Here is an 11653-nt window from a genome sequence, read left to right on the forward strand (position 1 = left end):
AATTACCCTGGCTCGATGACAAGGGCCAGTGTTGTTCTTCTTGCTAGAAGCGTCAGGCTGCATCGCGTTGTTTCTCCACTTTCGTGATCGTTGCTGCAGCCTCTGCAGTCACGTCCTCGTATTTACGAGTTTTACCGGAATTTCTCTCATCTCACGGCAGCAGAGGTTAGCCCATAGCGACAGTGAACTGGGTTCGATGCAACGAGCAACTGACCGTGAATACGTCGCTTGGTGACGCCCAAGTCGTGCGAAAACTGGCAGCTCGTGTTCCGCGCGTTTAATACACCTGCTGTCATTAATGCGCCATGATCAAAGGATCAGCTCGACATTAATACATCATTATATTATACGTTATATACTCATCCTATGATCGATATTTATTTTTATAAATTTAATCTACGTAATTTTTATAAATGTAATCTACGTACACCAATCTTCGAATTAAGAGTGCCATTCTTTTTACATACTCGTACATTTCATTTTACTCGAACCTCTCTTTTATACGCGTGTTTTTTATTCAATATGAATGCTTTTTGTCCAAAACACGTGCTACATACACGCGTTCAATTTTCTCTCGAAACCATGTACAGAACATGGTACAGAAAGTAATGAAACGCTACGTAGAAAGCGTGCGCGCAAATTAATTTGCCCAGCCGGAGTCTAAGAATCTTTGAGAAACGCGGTTTTTCTCTTGCCTCTTGACGTTGGAACGCATCGAATACGAATCGCGGTTAGGCAACGAATGCCAGGAATTAAACGTTAAACATTCTGTCACTCTTAATCATGTCGAAGTTTTCGAAGATCCTAAAGATCTCAAATCTGAAAAGTTTTTGCTCATTTTGCTCAATTTCCAGTCGATTCTCATCATCCGCGTAAGACACTTTTCGGTATTATACGCGTAGCAGGGGAAAATAACACAACGTAATTGTAAATCAACAATTTAGTCTTCCGATCTTCGTATTGTAATTTCTGCTAATACACGTAGAAGCAAATTCTTAGCTCGTGAATTCTGATACGTTTTAGCTGCGATTGTTTAATTAATATACATTACGTACGAACAGGGTAAATTTTCTTGAATCATAACTTTGATAAATACGTAGAACAAAGATATCGACCTTATGGACGATATACAGCATATTTTTAAAAGAGATAGAAAGATATAATTTCGAGCTGATATCGTCGACTGAAAATTCGACATTCGAGATCCTCGGCTTTTCAATAGTCTCTACCAATTATGGCGAACCAAGCTTCTACCAAATTATTTCTACCAAATATTTCTACCAAAATATCAGTTCGTACTAATTATAAGTTTCGGCACTCGAAACATGTAAACTTCAACTCGCAGCTAATTTTATGGCTACGTTATATCATTTCCACCTACAATACATCGGAGCAAGCCGAATTTCCCTTGTAACTCGCAGATGCGTATTTAATGTTACACAGAAGTTCGTCCCCCTCCGGTTCTCCATTACTTTCACTGCGTCCAGCCTTGGGAAGAGACTCGGTTCTGTAATTTCACCCTTCGCTACCAACTCATTTCCATCGTCTATCGCCACCCTTCTGCTGTTGTTTCGTTACGCCACGCTCTTTCTTCCTATTTTTCTCCTGCCACTCCAGCAAGATTGTACCAAAATATTTAAGCGTTGGAACATACACTGTCTACGCTTTATTTCAACCAACACTGGATGATTTCCAGCAGGACGTTGTTCGAGTTATTAAACGTTTAGAAAATGGTTTTTTAAATGGCAAAACGACTGTGACATGAAATATTGTAAATTAATTTGCCTATATTATTTATAACTCGAGTATATGCAAGATATAATATTAACAATTTTAATTCTTCGTTATTTTATTTCACGGGATTAAATATGACAGAGAGTTACGTATTTGAAAGTATTTTACTTTTAGTTGTTCTAAAATAAAAAGAACAAGTAGTCGAAATAAGCAATTTTTAAAACAATTATTTTTTATTTATTTCGTTCTTTATGCTTCGTTCGAAACAAAATCTGTCCAAGTCTGATTTTCACGTATAAATGGAAGGTCTTTACGCTGTTAAGGTTTATATTATTTTTTTAGAGAATTAAAACTGTGAGTTCGCGAATCATTGCGTCACAATTAACGATATAAAATAAATATTGAAACGAGAAAAAGGCACGATATAAATGCGATCTATACATCGATCTCATTGATAGACGATCAAAGAGAGTCGTATATCGTGCGGTCATACTACTGCGCGTACCACGGAAATTTCTCTAATGCTGAAATTACGAATTAATTGTTCGATTATTCATTGTTAGAAATTAGCGATCGAACATTTTTTCAATTTTAACTTGTTTCGACAAACTGTTACGAATGATCGAGATTTTTGGACGAAGTTCTATCTGGTTTTTTCTATTTTAATTATTTCGACGATTCTAGTATACACGCTGTGGCTAAATTCGCGATACGAGCGAAGCTAAAAAAGAAGGTTTCATCACGCACAAACAAGCCAAAATTTTAAAGTACATTTTTTGTCGTGAAGTACAAACGCGCTTGTACATACAAGCGCGAATAGAAGTCTATTTATTCGTAGCAGGCCTGGACAAAGTTTTAAACGAAGATAAAAAGTAACGATCTAAAATAATGAATCTATTATTTTTGTATTTTTAAAATAACATAATCAGTTTCTGCTTTTTTGCATACGTTTCAGTCGTAAACCATATAGATGAATTATTTTATGACGTAAAAGAATTGTACATTCTAAACTAAATAATATTTCCAATAAGTTGGTCGCATTAAACCTCGTTGCAAGGTGTATAAATAAATTAATAATATACATGCACATATAATTTAACGCCAGAACGATGAAATTTATTAAACCGAAGAATTGCGGTTCTCTTATTCTGAAATATAATAATATTTGAATTTTGATCGTCGTATTCTTGGAAATGCATGAACTTTAACTTTGGAAATCAATTTTGTAACGTTGGAATTGCACGCGATTGAAAAAATTCGAGGAAACAAGTCCCAGACGATTCAAAGAACAAACTGTTTCCTTCGCACCCAATGTCTCGAATCCTGCCGATAATTTTAGATTATTTGTATTTTTCAATTTTAGCTCTCCCATTTTCCTCGGCGTCCGCAGTTTACACGCAACGAAATATTTTCTCGTTTTTGAAAAATCCCCGCGCTGCCACACATAACTGACGCAAATTCATTTCCGCGCAACGCTCAAAAATTTTCAACGAACCTCCACTTGCGCGCTGTTCCATTAAAAATTGTTCTTGTTTCTATGTTCTTCCTTTTTTCGACCGTTTCAGCTTGTGTTCCGTAACATTTGTACACTAATCTGGCCGTGCCTTCCGAGTCACCCTTTTCACACGCGAGTACAATTGCTCGTCAAGTGAGGAAAGTTCGCGCGATATCTCGTCACGTGCCATCCCGTCACCCTGCGTTTATCTTTTTGCCGGCTCGGTGAAATGTAAACGTTTTCGTCGAGTATGTGAAAAATTAATTATACAAATGTACCATGTGCGCGCTATTTCGCTCGTCTAGCGTTTCTTTCGCTACGTTTCACGCTCGTAATTTCATTTATCCTACCAGATGTTTGTGACATTAAGATGAAAGATCGCGTTTTCCTATTTCTCATTTCATCCTGTAATTCTTTGCCATCGTCAGACCTAATGATCTGTTGACAACGGTAGAACGCACGAAGATCGATCTTGGTGATTTTTGCATTGCCGAAAACCTATCGGTAGCTATTATTTGACGGAGATCTTCCGAAGTCTTGTTGCGACCCTTTAATTTTACCTAGCTAGGTATATATGTACGCAAACCGATAAACTGTCATACTCTATATTAGGAATATCTAATATCTCTATATATTAGGAATATTATTATTTGATAATACCTTGTCAGATTTACGAATCCTACGTCGATCTTTCCGCTATTCTATACTTTAGTTGCATGTTATTTTCGATATTGATTCGTCGAGTTCAGTATGATGGTATATTTTGTCAAAAGGGGAAACGTGTATCGAATCTGAACGTTCCGTTTAACGCAATCTTGATTTTTGTATCGAAAGAAAAGAAGTTAAATTAAACATTGAACGTTTGCACGGTGCCTTGTCCGTAATATATCGCAATATTATTTATAAGGCGAAATAATTTAGCATAGTAACAGATTTGATAAACGAAATACTAATTCTTCGCAAAATATCGATTTTCCTACATTTCTAGAATCATCGTTTCCCTTTCTCCGGATGAAACGCGAATAAAAACCTCTGGGAACGAATTGAAAATAAAAAGTGTCCGTTCCACATTGTCAAAATGTTCTTTCTTTTCGTTGCCCAAAGAAAATCAATTCGTTGGTCCATTTGCGCCAGAATTGTGAGTTCACTTGCATTTTGAAGTCACCGACGTAAATTACAGGCCCAACGACAGCCCGGCAGGAAGGTAGTCGAATAAATTTTTTAGGCGAAGGAAACACCAAGTCCCTTTCTCGTTTCTTCGTCTTGCTTTCCGTGTAGGGACGCAAAACGCGTTCATTCGACCATAGGGGAACGTGACCCTATGAAAGCGATATTCACGCGACTCTGTGATCGCCGGCATCGCCTATATTTTCCAGCAACCTAGTAGTTTGCAAACAGTTTCTGAAACAAACAAGAAAGGTATTTCACTCCTAGCCGTTGTATTTTCGATAACCCTCGAAAACGATTACTACATTTTCCCTATCGAAATTCGAGAAAAATAACACGGTAAAAGATGTTAAAGATTCCACGTTGAAATTTCCAGCAAACATCAAACGTTCGATTCCTTCTCGTTCTTTGTTGACTCGTAAAAGAGTGCTGCCGTCGATCGATGTTTTTAGTGAAATTCACACAGGATATCGTTGAAATTTCTTCTCCTTCTAACCCGTGGCGAATTGCTTTTACCATTTTCTCTCCAGTTTTGTTTAGTATGAAAAACTGAGTAGAGAAAATAGGATATCGTAAGAAGGTGAAAATACAATGACACTTTTACCATTTCCCTTTTATGTTGGAAATATTGCATAGGTCGAGCGATAATCCGGAAACGTGCAGCAGAATTTTTCAATTTTCCTCCGAACAAACAACACCGCCGCTCTCACGGATTCAAAGGATAACAGAGATCACCGAAGGAAAGGTCGTCGAAAGGAATCACTTTCCGCAAGAGAAACAATATTACCCCTCTCTTCCGCCGGTCTACGTTCACACGTCCTCGTTGCGTGACTGCTAAAGCTACCTATTACTTTCTCGTATAAGGTTTCTCGCTTTAATTTCATTATCAGCCATTTATTTGATTTTCTTTGCGACAAGAGCCATTCTATTCTTTATTCTGTTTCACGTTGCCCCTCTCAACGATCCGGTGTAACCGAAAAAATGTTCCCCTGTGGAATTTAACGCAGCGCGTATACACAGTTCAATTTGAGGAATCGCAAAGTAGAGGGTCGGATGTAATACGTTTCACGCTGTTTCAAAGAACTTCTTAAATTTTTATTCAAATTTTAATCGATTACTAATTCGATTTAACTAACTCGTAATCGTTCTACGTAAGGATCTGTAAAACGCTTTTTAGAGAATAATTTAATAAATATTTATCGAAGAGCATCTTTCGTACGGAGAATCGCACCGTTTTCCCTGGAATAAATTCTTCTTCGACGTTCAGCGTTTTTCTTATGCTGATAATTATTTAGTAAGCGTAGACTACGATTCAAGTCCTGTAATATGCGTTCAACTCTGCGTGTTATGAGATAATATCGTAACACTGGATATGGAAAATAAAATGTCATTAACGATAGAAGATCGTTCTTCTTAATAGGAAGCTTAATTTTCTCCCTCGATTTGAAATGAACTTTGCGAGACAAAGTCGATGGTAGAAGAACTAGACGATTACAAGGCGTCGCGTCACAAGTCAATGTAATCTTTAAAAAATCAATGAAAGTACCGCTATATATGCACACATATGTACGTACTTGCTTATTTTTCTGCAATCGACGTATTTTTGTCATCGAAATAGAATGTCTCTACTGAAAAAGACATAAATACTGGAAATACTAGAGAACCTTTCTAATATTATCATCTTCGAGACTGATATCGCTGAAAGCAACGTCGCAAATTTTTCGAGCAACCCAATGCCTCTTCGTGCAACGTCACTGAACGTAACTAAATATTTCGACACTTTGAAACACGCGTGTTACGATCTATCCATAAATCTCTGGCGATCAACTTTTAAACACGAATGCTCGATTCCAGACTAATTAGCATAATCGAGCGTTAGCCGAATTATCGTAATACGCAAACGATGCGATTTATACCCGAAGATGGCTAAGAATCGCAGCTGAATTTCGAAGTTTATCGTTGTGAAAGAGGCTGCTATCGCGCGCGGGTCAGCCGTGTCACTTTTGGCAGTGTGCCGCGCGACATTAATCCTTAGGGAACGCGAGCGTAAAGGTGGTCCAGGTGGGTGTGAGCTCGCGGCAGAAGAGAAAAGTCTGGTCCTTCCCATTCCACCGTGACGAAAATACCCCTTTTGTTTCTTCCAACGCTGCCGTCCTTTTCTTCGTTCCTCGGCTACGTTCGTTTCTTTCGTTCGTGGATGCGCGCACACGGCTTCTTCCTTCGACTCGTGTGCCTCCACCCTCTTTCTGTCTTCCTCCATTCGCCCATACGAACAGCTTCTCCGAAGGCCAGGTCCGTGTTCCCGGGATAATGAAAGGACTCTCGAAACGAAGTCCATTGACGACGCCGGCCGATCCAGCTCGTTTAATCCGCACAGAGCACACTGCAATCCACTCGTATATCACGTGGAAATAAAGAGTTTACCGGCCGTGGCTAAAAGCATTATCCTGTGACGTGCCAGGAGAAAATCGCGCCGGTTACGTTCACGTGGACGTGCGCGGCCAAAAGACGCTATCGTAATTGCACCGACCACCAACTTTGGGTTTCCACCAATTGTCCAACTGTTTGCCTGTGTTTCTGTACCGGCTGATTCACGTACCCTATTTAGTTTCCCACGAAACGAAGAATTACTGGCTTGGTATATATGAACAGTCGTTACTCTCCAGTTTAAACTTAACGAGTTAATCGTCGTGTCATGATATATTTGCGGTTCTCCGAGCTTCCAACGTGTTTTTAACGGCACCTAGGTACGTAAATTGCGCTTTGTTCCGACATTTCGTCGACATTTCACTTCGCTTCTTCGGAACGGACCTGAAACAACGTGCTACTAGAAATCTATTCCTGATCGAAGTAAACCTGAAGGACTGTGAATAATATATCGTCTGATCGTCGTGAAAGTTTCAAATCTAAGATTATCAACCATATTAACCCTTTCGCGCTCGATGACAAACACGAAAAGATAATAAATCTTTAGTTTCTCCGGAGGCCAGCGTAATTTACGCTACGTTACGAAGAAGATGGTTTAATTTTCAATTGTGTTCGAACAAAGTTACCGAAGAAATTCGCCTTTCCTCCAATTCGAACGTACAATGAATTTTTTATAGGATAAAAGTTGAGAGCCGCGACTGAATAAAGAATGTAGGGTAATCTCGCGAATTCTTAATTGGCGTTCTGATACTCTTCTGACGCGGCGTATAAAAGTCTAGCTTATGCATATAAATGAAATAATAACGTTTTAAGTAAATAAAGAAAAAGGAACTTCTGTACCTTCGATTGTACGAGCTATATATGTACTTGGCATATATCAGAAACTCTGAACCATTTCGTTAAACTTCCTGGCCATTTTCATCGACGTTCGTCTACGATGGTATCTTAAGCGAATGACCTAAAAGGAACTGCAATTTAATCGTTGGTAAAAGTACGAGTATCGCCCAAATGAGAAGCAACGTCTTCGACTTTGCAACTCGTCGTTATCGTTGCTCGACGACGTTAACGTGTTTTGATCGCTCGTTCGATTCTCTATACCTCTGTTATGTATTCAATAAGCGAGAAATAACTGTACAAAGAGATTACGTGATTATTACATATTAACCTGTTTAACCGATTGCAACTTTCTTCCGAAATTTATCGACACACCGCATCTTCGAACCAACCAACGTCGAGCCAAACTGCTCGTTCAGATTTCGCTCGATGATCTCGAAGAAGTGCGAGTTTCGCAACGTCGCCTATCTTATCGCACATTAATTTCCACGAATCGATTTCGTCCTGCCGTAATATTCCACTATACGTAGCTATGCCAATTATGCGACGCTTTAAAACGATTCTTATCGAAAACTGACAAGTATCGGAATACTTTTGAACGGTACATACACATGCTACCACGAGCTCTCGTTTTAATTTCTATTTGAAAGGAAAGCTACAGCCCCAACGCTGCCGCACCTTTTCACGCACACTTCGGTGGGTTCTCACGAGCATTTGCACGCGATGCGAGCCGCTGCATTATGCACCAAGCACAAGGACCACATTACGGCGCATCCATTGCCGAATCCAACGCTCTCGCGACAGATAGCTGCGACGAATTATCCCGCTAAATTCTATGGCAGTCGTGGCCGCGCGGATTATTTTCTACGGAATATCAAGCTTCGCTTTTACCCTGTGCCCCACACCCTTCCTTTCACCCCGATACTTCCCTCTCTCGCCTCCTCTCCTTTCTTTCTGTTTCAGGCAGTCGCTCATCCTCCGGTTGGCCGCGTCGCGACGCGATCGTCGTAAAATGCTCTCGCAGCGCTGCGCCGTCGCGCGAAGAAGTTTCTGAGAAACCCGCCGGGAAATTAAAACTCCAACGAGTAGCTCCGAGTCGATGACAGCTATCCTTCCCCAGCCTCTTCTTCCTCGTCCCTATCATTTTCCTAATTCTCCTTCCACCAGCCTTCCTGAAAGCCCATCGTTAACGTAGGGCCGAGCTATCGGAATATTTCATTAACAATAGAACTTTTACAGGATCAAACCGGTCCGTTGCCCCGCGCCACGCCGCAGGAAACGAAAGGACGGGGCTGCTATCGGTTCGCGAGTCTCGTCCGTAGCCCACGGCTAAATACAGCCGGATAATTAATTGATATCGATTAGGTATTTATAACTGCAGAAGTCTTCGACGGCGTAATACTTTTATCTACATTTGCAACTATTGTTTCGTTTTATCGTGGAGAGGGGCAGTCAAAGTTTTGCGCGGAATGAATCAAGTCGAAGAATTTCTTGAGAAACAAGAAACAATTGCTGGTATTTATCGATTTAATCGCGTCTAATGATCGTACGCATTTCATGGCGCAGAACGTTCTCTTTTTAATGTCTCTGGTAATTTATCGTTCGCTTTCTCTGTGTAATTTTATTATTCTAACGACCCAAAGTATTTGGTACGCTGTATACTACGATACCGTTATTTATTCTTAAAATTGTGGAAAAGTATAACAGTAGAATATTAATTATTTCCGATACGCGATAGATTTTTATATGTTACTTTTCATTTAATTTCTTTTTCTGAAATAACGGTATCTAAACAATGAAATATCCTCATGAATATACCTAAACTGCTTCGTCTTTGTGAGTAACGCATAAAGTATAATGTGCCATTGATAGTGATATTGTCATGCTTGTACGATTTGTTTACGTCGAATTTTATTTATTGATCAACTAATTACGAATGAGCATTACGGCTTGTTTACACGAAACGTTATTATACATACGTATATTTATTTTTCTAAATTATAACTTTAATCATTCATGTTCAGCTTGTACACTCCTTTGGAATTCGTTCGTTGTGCACGTGATTTCGCTGGTATCGAAATAGGGAGATGTTTGCCACTCATTCTTGTCACGATCTTACGGAATATTACGTAACTCCTCAGAGAGCAACGTGAACAAATTTATTGGATAATCGTTTATCTACTATGCGACGAACGTTGAAATAATTTCAATATGCGCGAGACATTGAACGTATCGTTTCATTGTTACGTTTAATTATCGAAGCGCAACTAGTGCGATTATATTACAGAGATTCTCACCCGAAACTTACAACTGGTAGCTAGAACGTACCGTATTTTAAAATTACGCGTCACTTTCTTATTTATCTTTACGAGCGTGTAACGCGGATAAAATAAGCATTAAAAAAAAAATCATGGCTTTGCACCGAAAGAAGGCAATTTTCTATCTTCTAAAAATGTCCCACCGGATAAAAAATCGCGTTATCAGAAACTTGCTACGAACTCACGCCGCGATAGTTTTACTTTCGAGCTGATCGTGGTAGAATATTAAATCCAATTTAATAATACGATGCTGGAAGCAACGATACAAAATGGAACAAAGCTCTCCGTTTGCAATGAATAGCAAGAAAGAGCCGAACTCATATCCCAAATATTACAGCGGGACAGGTTTCTGTCGTGAAGCTTGCACTTCCCTTTAAGCCACTTTCAGATACTATCCTGTATTTCGACCTCGTTGCTTTCTACGTTCCTGATCCTTCTCTTCGTCAGTCAGCCGAATCGTCAAACGATTCCTTAAAATTGCTCTCCTTTCGGCAGAAGAGGAGATCGATGATGGAATTTCGCGAAAGAAAGGCGAGAAAAGAGGAAGAAAATCGAAGGAAAGAGAAACGACGTTAATGATAGAAAAGGAAGAACTATTCGACACGGAAAAGCCATGGAAACGAAACTAGCGAAGAAAATCACACGCATCTCCTTTGATATTACGTAGTTTTGCAAAGAATATCTACAAGTTGATATGATTCTGTTTCGACAAATTAAACGTACGCGTGTTATAAAAATTCCAAAATAACGAATACACAATTTAACGATTTACTTTACACAGGCTGTTGAAAGAAAAGAGCGAAAGACGTTTGATTCTTCAAAAGTTATTCCCTTCGACGTAAAGTCCCCCAAATCTCTGTTCGAACGTCACCATTTCTACCCCAATTGATTACTAGCTGGTATATTTACCTAGTATCGTCGATAACGATAAGATTTCATTCCAGTTCTATCGAACTGAAACTTACTTCGATAGGCCGCAACTCTGACCTTGAGTTACCAAGCGATTACGCATGTCCATCGGGATCGCGAGCACTGTCGACTTTCGCGCTCGCAAATTCTCTCGGTAGACTCGATCGGCGCGAGTCGTCGACGATTCCTGCGAAATAACCGTGGCCGTGATGAAAAGGAAACGATCGGGAACGGGGACCGCGTGGAAAGTCGGTGAAATTCCACGAAGAAGCGACGAGAGAAACGAGCGCACACCGGAAGAAAGGAACGAAACTGTGGACACGCCGAGAAACAGAGAGAAAAGGGACTAGCGGGACCAAGGAGAGAAAACGAGAACGACCGAGAGAAAGAGCAGAGAACGACAGTGGTCCGCGGTTACCACGAACTACACAATAGTTGGCCGTTTCACAATGGAGCAGCTCCGGGCTGCGGGCGAGCAGACGGAATGAGTTTTTCTCCGTTTGCCGCCGAGAAGACTATTTTAGTTCCTATTCTTTCGCCGCACGACACGCTCTTCCCTCTCTGTCTGCCGGAGACCTTTTCTTCGCCTCGAAGCGTCCCATTCAGGGCTTCGTGTGCCGTGTCCCGCCTCCATAAAGTTATTATTTTACGAAGCCCGCGATGGAAGAAAGGTAAGGGCAGACACAAGGACAGAACCCACCTGGAAACTCATTTCGAACGAGCCGCGGCGTCAAGTCGAAATTAATTCGTTTCCGGCTCGCCGGCACCG

The sequence above is a fragment of the Bombus impatiens genome, unplaced genomic scaffold, assembly GCF_000188095.3.
Source record: "Bombus impatiens unplaced genomic scaffold, BIMP_2.2 scf_0318, whole genome shotgun sequence".
NCBI lineage: Eukaryota > Metazoa > Arthropoda > Insecta > Hymenoptera > Apidae > Bombus > Bombus impatiens.